The following is a 10322-nucleotide window of genomic DNA, read 5'->3' as shown; positions in this document are numbered from 1 at the left end:
GCCACCTCTCAGCCCATTGACCCATCTGATCAAGAACCTGTGTAATCTGAGGTAACCTTCTTCGCTGTCCATTACACCTCCAATTTTGGTGGTATCAGCAAACTTACTAACTATACCTCTTATGCTCACATCCCAAACATTTATATAAATGATGACAAGTAGAGGATCCTTGTGGCACTCCACTGGTCACAGGCCTCCACTTTGAAAAACAACCCTCAACCACCACCCGCTGTCTTTTACCTTTGAGCCAGTTCTGTATCCAAATGGCAAGTTTTCCATGTATTCCATGACATCTAACCTTGCTCACCAGTCTGCCATGGAGAACCTTGTCAAACGCCTTACTGAAGTCCATATCTACAGCTCTGCCCTTATCAATCCTCTTTGTAACTTCTTCAATCCAGTTTGTGAGACATGATTTCCCATGCACAAAGCCATGTTGACTATTCCTAATCAGTCCTTGCCTTTCCAAATACATGTATATCCTATCCCTCAAGATTCCCTCCAACAACTTACCCACCATCAATGTCAGGCTCACTGGTCTACAGTTCCTTGGCTTGTCCTTACCATCTTTCTTAAACAGTGGTGCCACGTTATCCAACCTCCAGTCTTCCAGCACCTCACCTGTGATTATCGATGATACAAATATCTTTAGCAAGAGGCCCAGCAGTCACTTCCCACAGATGTCTAGTCTACACCTGATCAAGTCCTGGGGATTTATCCACTTTTATGCGTTTCAAGACATCCAGCACTTTCTCCTCTGAAATATGGACATTTTTCAAGATGTCACCATCTATTTCCCGACATTCTATACCTTCCATGTCCTTTTCCACAATAAATACTGATGGAAACTACTCATTTAGTATCTCCTCCATTTTCTGCAGCTCCACACAAAGCCCGCCATGCTGTTCTTTGAGGAGCCCTATTCGCTCCCTAGTTACCCTTTTGTCCTTAATGTATTTATAAAAACCCTTTGGATTCTCCTTAACTCTAATTGCCAAAGCTATCTCATGTCCCCTTTTGGCCCTCTTGATTTCTCTTTTACGTGTATCCCTATTCTTGTAAGGGTTCACTTGATCTATCCTGTCTATACCTGATATATGCTTCCTTCCCTTTAAGGAGAGGCTGGATAGGTTGGGTCTTTTTTCTCTGAAGTGTAGAAGGTTGTGCGGTGACCTTTTATAGAGGTCTATAAAATCATAAAGGGCATGGATAGGGGCATGGCAGGTGCTGTTTATTTGGAGTGGTGATTGTCGAGACAAGGGGCTTATTTTTAAAGTGAGAGGAGAAAGATTTAAAGATACGAGGGGCAATTTCTTTTGAGTTTGGATGGATGTGGGCCAATTGCAGCCAGGTGGGACCAATTTAGTTTGGGAACACAATTGGTATGGACCAAAGGATCTGTTTCTCTGCTGAATAACTCTATGGTTCTATAACTGCATTACTGTAACCTCTAAAATGAATATGACCTACTTTACCACTGAGACTATTGAAACACTCTAGCCCTAAATCCACCTCCTATAAACTCCTGTTTTATTCTAACCAAGATCCTGTTATATCGTCATAATGGGTGGTTCTTATTGAAATCATTTAGGTATCAACCCTTTCAGAACCAGGTAAAATGGACGATTGATTCCTTCTCTGAAATGAACCAAATGCCTGGTTACAATAATCAGTGAGTATCATGATTTCCATCACTGAGGCTATGTTTTTGTTCCAGAGTTTTACTAATTTGAACATAAATTCCGCCAGCCGCTATGATGGAGTTTCCTCCCATGTCCCCAGGCCCACTGGATTACAGCACTAATCTTGTGATACTGCCTCAGTACTAGTGAGAGCATGTTTGCTGAACCTTAATTTACTTGGTGAGAATAATTACAGTATTATTTTACAAATAAAAGCAGAGAATGCTGAAGCAGGTCTGTCAGCTTTGATGGAGTGTGAAACAACTGTTTACATTTTGAGTCCTACATGACTGCTCCTTGGAAATCTCAGAATTGGAAGCACAGAGTTGTGACCAGTGCAGAAGGAAACCATTCAGCAAATTCTGTCCTGGTGAGAGTATTGACTTAGTGCCGATCTCCTGCCTTATTCTTGCAACATTGCATACTTGTTTCTATTTAAATAATCTTGCAATGCACTATTGAACACCTCCATTGAATCTGCCTCCCTCTCGCTACCAGCCAATGCATTCCTAATCTCATGTGAAGGACACATTTCTCACCTGTTTTGCTGGAGTAATTTTTTTACTTTAGTCCTTAGTGTAAAATAATTGATATGTATGCTGCCTAATATTTATGTTAATAAGGTAGTGAGGGGAATATAGTCATACAGCATGGAACCATTCTCTTTGGTACAACTAGCCCACATCAACCATGTTCCCAACTAAACTAGTCCTACTGCCTGCATTCAGCCCATATGCCTACAAACCTTTCCTATTCGTGTACTAAGCTAAATGTCTTTTAAACGTGGTAACTGTACCTGCCTCCACCACTTTGCCTGGCAGTTTATTCCACACCCACCACTCCCTCTATAAAAGACTAGCACTTCATGTTCTCTTTAAATCTTTCTCCTCTCCCCTGTAAAAGCCTAGTTTTAAACTCATCCACCTTAGGGAAAAGACCTTTGCTATTCACCTTGTCTATGCCCCTCATGATTTTATGCATTTATACAAGGTCACCCCTCAATCTACTGTGCTCTAATGAGAGGTCCCAGCTTATCCAGCCTGTTTGTATAACTCAAACCTTCCATTCCTGGCAATGTCCTGGTGAATCTTCATTGAGCCCTCTCCAGTTTAATAATATCCATCCTAGAACATAGTGACCTGAACTGGACACAGTACTCCAGAAGATGCCTCACCAATGTCCTGTACAACCTCAACATGACGTCCCAATTCTTATACTCAAAGGTCTGAGCAATGAACGCAAACGTGCTAAATGCTTTCTTAACCACCTTACCTGTGATGTAAATTTCAAAGAATTAAGTACTTGAACGCCTAGCTCTCTGTTCTACAATACTTCCCAAGGCCTGACCTTGTTTGTTTTACCAAAATACAATACCTCGTATTTATCCAAATTAAACTCAGACTGCCACTCATGCCATTGACCCAGTTAATCAAGATCTCCATGTAATCTTAGATGACCTTCTTCACTGTCCACTATACCATCATACCACCAATTTCAGTGTCTTCCACTAACCTTGCCTCCTATATTCTCCTCCAAATCATTTATATTACTGACAAACAAAAAAGTAAACCTTGTACCAATCCTTGTGGAACACCACTGGTCACAGGCCTCCTAATCGGAAAAACAACCTTCCACCATCGCCTTCTGTTTCCTACTGTAATGCCAACTTTTGTATCCAATTATCAAGCTCATTCTGAATCCCATGTGATCTAACTTTAGATTACCCACAGTGTGGAAACAGGCCCTTCGGCCCTACAAGTCCACACCAACCCTCCAAAGAGTAACCCACCCAGACCCATTTCCCTCTGACTAATGCACCTAACACTGTGGGCAATTTAGCATAGCCAATTCACCTGGTCTGCACATCTTTGGACTGTGGGAGGAAACTGGAGCAGCCGGAGGAAACCCACACAGACACGGAGAATGTGCAAACTCCACACAGTCACCCGAGGCTGGAATCAAACCTGGGACCCTGGTGCTGTGAGGCAGCAGTGCTAACCTCTGAGCCACTGTGCTACTAATTCGTCTACCATATAGAGCCTTATCAAAGGCTTTTCTAAAGGCCAAGTAAACAACATCTACTTCTCTGCCCTCATCAATCTTTTTTTTTAGAACATTACAGAGCAGTACAGGCTCCTTGATCCTTAGTCATCTTGGTTACTTCCTCAAAAAACTCAGTCAAGTTTGTGAAACACAGTTTCCTTCTCGCAAAACCATGCTGATTGTCTCTAATCATTCCTTGTCTCTCCAAATGCATGTAAATATTATCTTTCCGAATCACCTTACCCACTACTAATGCCTGACTCTCGGGTCCGTAGTTCCTAAGCTTCTCCTTTAGCCTTTCTTAAATAAAGACATAACATTAGCCACCGTCCAGTCCTTCGGCACCACATTGGTGGTTTTAGGTGATAAAAATATTTCTGCTAGAGCCCCCACAATTTCCTCCCTAACTTCCCGCAACGTCCTGAGATAGATTTGATCAGGTCCCAGAGATTTATGTTTAGGCTGATCCAGTATTGATGAAACCATGGTCTCATTCGACGTAAAGGCACTGTTCACCTCAATTGACAAAGCGCTAGCCAGAGAAACAATAGCCAACCTGCTGAAGAGACATAACAGACAACAGGACGTTGAACCCATCAACAAAGACGGCATACTTAAACTACTGGACTTGTGCCTCACAACACACTTCACATTCAACAACCAGATATACGAACAAATCAACGGAACACCCATGTGCTCACCGATCTCGGGACTCATAGCAGAAGCAGTAATGCAAAAGTTAGAACAAACAGTCTTACCACAAATTCAACCCAAACTCTGGGTCAGATACGTTGATGACACCTTTGTAATCATTAAAAACACAGAAATAGAGAACACACACCGGATCATCAACTCCACACTCACAGGAATCCGATTCACGAGAGAGGAAGAAAAGGACAACCAACTCCTATTCCTAGACGTGAGGGTACAGAGAACACCAAACAGAGAATTCACCACTAAGGTACACAGGAAAGCCACACACAGAACAAGTCCTGAACTATGAAAGCAACCACCCCAATACACACAAACGAATAGACACTATTCAAAAGGGCCACAACACACTGCAGCACACCAGAACTGCAAAAAGAGGAAGAGGAACACCTATACAAGGTCTTCGCCAAAAACGGATATCCTCGCAATTTCATCAACGGAAGCTAAGGGAAAGACAACAGAACGAGGACATGCCGCAACCCAAAGGACTAGCCACACTACCATACATCAAGAACATCTCTGAAATGACAGCCAGACTACTGCGACCACTAGGACTTATAACAGCACACAAACCAACAGCCACTCTCAGACAACAACTCACCAGAACGAAGGACCCGATGCCCAGCATGAGCAAAACTAATGTAGTGTACAAAATCCCATGCAAGGACTGCAAAAAACACTACATAGGACAAACAGGGAGACCGCTAACGATCCGCATCCACGAACATCAACTAGCCACGAAACGACACGACCAGCTATCCCTAGTAGCCACACACGCAGACGACATTTGACTGGGACAACACTACTATTATAGGGCAAGCGAAACAAAGAACAGCCAGGGAATTCCTAGAAGCATGACACTCATCCACAAACTCCATCAACAAACACATCGACCTGGACCCAATATACCGGCCACTACAGCGGACAGCTGAAACTGACAACCGGAAGCGGCAGGGACAGGCCACTATAAATGCCGGAGGAAACACCACAGAAGCGCTTCACAGGAGGCTCCCAAGCACTGAGGATGTCACCTAGACAGGGGACGAAACGTTTGCAACAAAAACTTCCAGCTTGGCGAACAGAACCACAGCCACGAGCACCCGAGCTACAAATCTTCTCACAAACTTTGAACAGTATTGATTGTTTTACATAATCGGGCAAAATCAAAATTGCCCCTAATAAATTTTAAAGTTAGTAAACTTAACCAGAACATGAGGGGGCTGCCTAATAAGAAACAGTCAATGTCCACATATGTTGCACAGGCAAATAAGTTATTTGTTAGACACTCAGTTTCCTTTGATAAAAAATAGATACCAGTCTTCTGAATTTTCCTCACGTTGCTATCTGAGCTTTATTTCATGTGATGTCTAATGTCTACATACCCATCTCCTCAGGATTTAAGGCACACTTTACCACTACTAACAGTTTTTTTTTATTTTGTAGCACCCCATGGCCTTGATATGAACCTCCTTTCCAGTTAACAATGGTTGGGAAGAGGGTAAGAGGAGCTAAGCTATCCAAAGTGTGGAGTGGGAGACAACAACTCACATATTGAGACTTGCTGTCACTTTAATGGTGTTAAGTTGTTGTATAGGTTCCATTTGAGGGGTGGGGGCAGGACATTTTCCTAATGAAGGACTCTGACCCAAAACTTCAATTCCTGCTCCTGGGATGCTGTGCTTTTCCAGCAACACCATCTCAACTCTGATCTCCAGCACCTGCAGACCTCACTGTCTCCTAGGACATTTTCTTCACATATCTAAGTCAGCCTACCACAGTATAATGATTTAGGAGTCCGATTTAGATTTCACACATTAACCATGTGACCCAGGCTTGGCAAACCCAGTGATGAAACCGAACCAGGAGCTGTCGATTAGCTCCCACATTGAACTTATTCTGTTTTTGAAGTAGGAGCAGGAATGCTGTGCACAGATGATCAAGAAAACCCCAGCTTTCCCTCTGCTGATCGGTCTCTCTCTCTCTCTCTCTCTCTCTCTCTCTCTCTCTCTCCCTCTCTCCCTCCCGCTCGCTCTCTCTTTCTCTCTCTCTCTCTCCTTACCCCACAAGCCCCCATGCTACAACCCACATCTCCAGTCAGATCACCCACAACTCCAACTTTGCTGGTTCCCCATATCCTCCTCATCTCCCTGTAAATAATCATGCCCCATATTTCACACCTGCTTCTCCTGTACCCAAAGGGAGCCCCTGAATTCCCTCTGAAGGAGATTACTGGTAAACATTCTTCTCTTCCTGAATCTCTTGTAAACGTGACTCACTTTTAGTGAAGTGCCAGCAAATGGCTGCACCCATTGGTGTATGGAGGGGTTAACCTACCACCTGCTGGTGACCTTATAGAATTGCAAGATGTTCTTTGTTGAAAATCTCTTGGGGAATAATCCAAATAAACAAACTGACCAAATGATTCCCAGACAACAAAATAACAACAGGGTTTCAGTTCTTGTAATTTTTACTTTAAGACAATCAGTACAAATTACGGGCAGCACTGTGGCTCAGTGGTTAGCACTGTTGCCGCACATCGGCAGGGACTCTGGTTCGATTCCCGCCTCAGGCAACTGTTTGTGTGGAGTTTACAAATTCTCCCTGTGTCTGTGTGGGTTTCCTCCGAGTGATCTGGTTTCCTCCCACAATCCAAAGGTCAGATGAACTGGCCATGCTAAACTGTCCATAGTGTTAGGTGCATTAGTCAGGGGCAAATATAGGGTAGGGGAATGGTCTGGGTGGGTTACTCTTTGGCGAGTCAGTGTGGACTTGTTGGGCCGAAAGGAATCTAATCTAAAATTAAACAAGGTTGACAGGTAAATGATACTCCAAATAAAAGGACAAATTTCACTTTGGCCAGTATAACAAAGGTCTGTCTATAAGGGCTACAAACGCCCACGCCACTCGCCATGGACATGTATTATTTCACAGCTATACAGTTCCACTGTAACCAGCTCTTTCTTCATGCACAGTGGGTCAGGAGACCTATCCAGTATCAGCTTTCACAAGTACAATTATCATAAAAACATAGAAAATAGTTTTGATATGATCCTGGCTGATCATCCATTTCAGTACCCTCCTCCTGCTTTCTCCACATAACCTCTGTCCCTTTAGCCTTACAAACCATATCTTTGCCTTGAAAACATTTAATATTTTTACCTCAACTACTTTCTGTAGCAAAGCTTTCTACAAGCTCACCCTCTGAGTGAAGATATTTCTCCTCACCTCAGTCCTAAATGGCCTACACTCTATCCTTAGACCGCGATCTCTGATTGTGAACTCCCCAGTCATTGGGAATATCCTTCCTGCATTTATCCTGGCTAGTCCTGTCAGAATTTTGTAAATTCTGATTTTTGTAAATTCTCGGTTCTTTTTCTAAACTCAAGTGAATATGGTCCTAACCAATCCAATCTCTCAGCTTATATCAGTCCTTCTATCCCAGGAAGTAGCTTGGTAAACCCCTTTATTGGACTTCCTTCATAGTCAGAACCACCCTCCTCAGATAAGGAGACCAAAACTGCACTAATACTCCATGTGTGGTCTCACCAAGCCCCTCTACAATTGCAGCAAGACAAGACTGCTCCTGTACTCAAATGCTCTGGCTACGAAAACCAACATACCATTTACTTTCTTCACCGCCTGCTGCATCTGCGTGCTTACTTTCAGCACAAGGCACTTATATGAGCCTTCTGTCCCTCTTGTCAGTGTCCTGACAGGTGTTGTTTTCCAGAGTTTCTTTCTGAGCAACTAACCAATAAACCCCATTTATGGTTTGGTCCCATCTCGAAAACACCTAGCTCTTTAGGGTCTCTGAGTTAGTCACATATTTCTCAGCTACTACACATGTTTAGCCAACTCTGCATAGTATTTACAAGAATTCACTGAATAGAAAAAGAGCTCTCCATTTCTGAGAAGGCTCCAAATTTTCACCACATAGGAGAAGTTGAGTGTCCTTTGGAATTGTTATAAGTAGATATGTTTAAAAACTCACTGGGAATGTCAATTTGCCAAAGAGATCTATCAAGATATTTAAAACTCCAGGTATGTAAATATTTATAATAGCCTTTCATTTCACAGTTTGATTGACAAATGCAGTTTTTGACTCATTGGTGTGGGACTAAGGATTATAACATTCTTTGATTTTAAATGTTTGTTCAAAGTTTGTGAGAAGATTTGTAGCTCGGGTGCTCGTTGTTGTGATTCTGTTCGCCGAGCTGGAAGTTTTTGTTGCAAACGTTTTGTCCCCTGTCTAGGTGACATCCTCAGTGCTTGGGAGCCTCCTGTGAAGCGCTTCTGTGGTGTTTCCTCCGGCATTTATAGTGGCCTGTCCCTGCCGCTTCCGGTTGTCAGTTTCAGCTGTCCGCTGTAGTGGCCGGTATATTGGGTCCAGGTCTATGTGTTTGTTGATGGAGTTTGTGGATGAGTGCCATGCTTCTAGGAATTCCCTGGCTGTTCTTTGTTTCGCTTGCCCTATAATGTTTGTGTTTATAACTCTTTATTGACACACAGGAATTTAACCACATAACCGGTAGACATTGTCTAGATGGATTTCAGTAAGGCCATGAATAAGATTCCAAATTTCTAGGCTGCTCTAGAAGGTTAGATTGCATGGAATCCAGGGGAGGCTGGCAAATTGGATGCACAATTGGTTTGATGGTGGGAAGCAGGGTAATAGTGGAAGGATGCTTGTCGGACTGGAGACCTGTGACTAGTGGAGTGCCTCAGAGGTTGGTTCTAGGCCTGTTACTGTTTGTTATCTATATCAATGATTTGGATGAGAATGTACAAGGCATGATTAGTAAGTTTGCAGATGACACTAAAATAGGTGGTATTGTGGACAGAGGCAGGTTATCAGAAATTGCAGCAGGACCTTGATCAGCTGGGGAAATGGGCTGAGAAATAGCAAGTGGAGTCCATTGTAGACAAGTGTGAGGTCTTGTATTTTGGAAAGTCAAGTCAGGGTAGGAGTTTCATGGTGAATGGTAGAGCCTTAAGGAGTGTAGTTTCACAACATCTTTCCTAGTGTAGGGAGACCAGAATTGCATGCAGTATTTTAAAAAGTGGCTTAACCGATGTCCTGTACAACTGCAACATGACCTCCCAGTTCCTACACTCAGTGCACTGACCAATAAAGGCAAGTATGCCAAATGCTCTCTTCTCTATTCTGTCTACCTGAGATTCCACTTTCAAGGAACTATGAACCTGCACTTCAGGGACTCTTTCTTCAGCAACACTCCCCGGGACCTTACCATTAAGTGTATAAGTCCTGCCCTGATTTGCTTTTCCAAAATCCACCTCATGTTTATCTAAATGAAACTCCATCTGCCACTTCTCGACCCATTGGCCCATCTGATCAAGATCCAGCTGTGCTCTGAGGTAACCTTCGCTGTCCACCACACCTCTAAGTTTGGTGTCCTCTGCAAATTTACTAACCGTATCCCTTTTATTCATATCCAAATCATTTATATAAATGACAAAAAGCAGTTGATCCAATGCTGATCCCTGCAGTACCCTGCTGGTCATAGATCTCCAGTCGGAAAAGCAACCCTCCACCGCTACCCTGTCTCCTATCTTCTAGCCACTTTTTTTTATCCAGATGGCTATTTCTCCCTGTATTCTATGTGAACTAACCTTGTCAACCAGTCTACATGCAGAACCTTGCCAAACGCCTTACTGAAGTCCTATGAACAATATTCACCGCTCTGCCTTCATCAATCCTCTTCGTTATTTCTTCAAAAAATATTGTGCCAATATCTTAATGGTCTGTACCATCACACATTATATTGGTAACAATGCACTGCTAGTCTCCAGGTACAGTGCAAATTCCAGCTACAACTTACAATGTATGCACCAGCACTGTAAATTATTATTTCAAATTATAATTTC

At 43.0% G+C, this 10322-nt stretch overlaps 1 pseudogene across 1 annotated transcript in view; it reads left to right on the top strand.

The window, feature by feature from the left end:
• The window catches only part of LOC122564145 (microtubule-associated protein RP/EB family member 1 pseudogene), a 70455-nt pseudogene that overhangs the window by 5553 nt on the left and 54580 nt on the right, over nucleotides 1-10322 (top strand). The gene's annotated exons all lie outside the window — the stretch shown is intronic.

The sequence above is a fragment of the Chiloscyllium plagiosum genome, unplaced genomic scaffold (genome assembly GCF_037043375.1).
Source record: "Chiloscyllium plagiosum isolate Xiang-an unplaced genomic scaffold, Cpla_swu_hap1 HiC_scaffold_31, whole genome shotgun sequence".
Classification (NCBI taxonomy): Eukaryota; Metazoa; Chordata; class Chondrichthyes; order Orectolobiformes; family Hemiscylliidae; genus Chiloscyllium; species Chiloscyllium plagiosum.
This window is presented reverse-complemented; position numbering and strand designations above follow the sequence as displayed.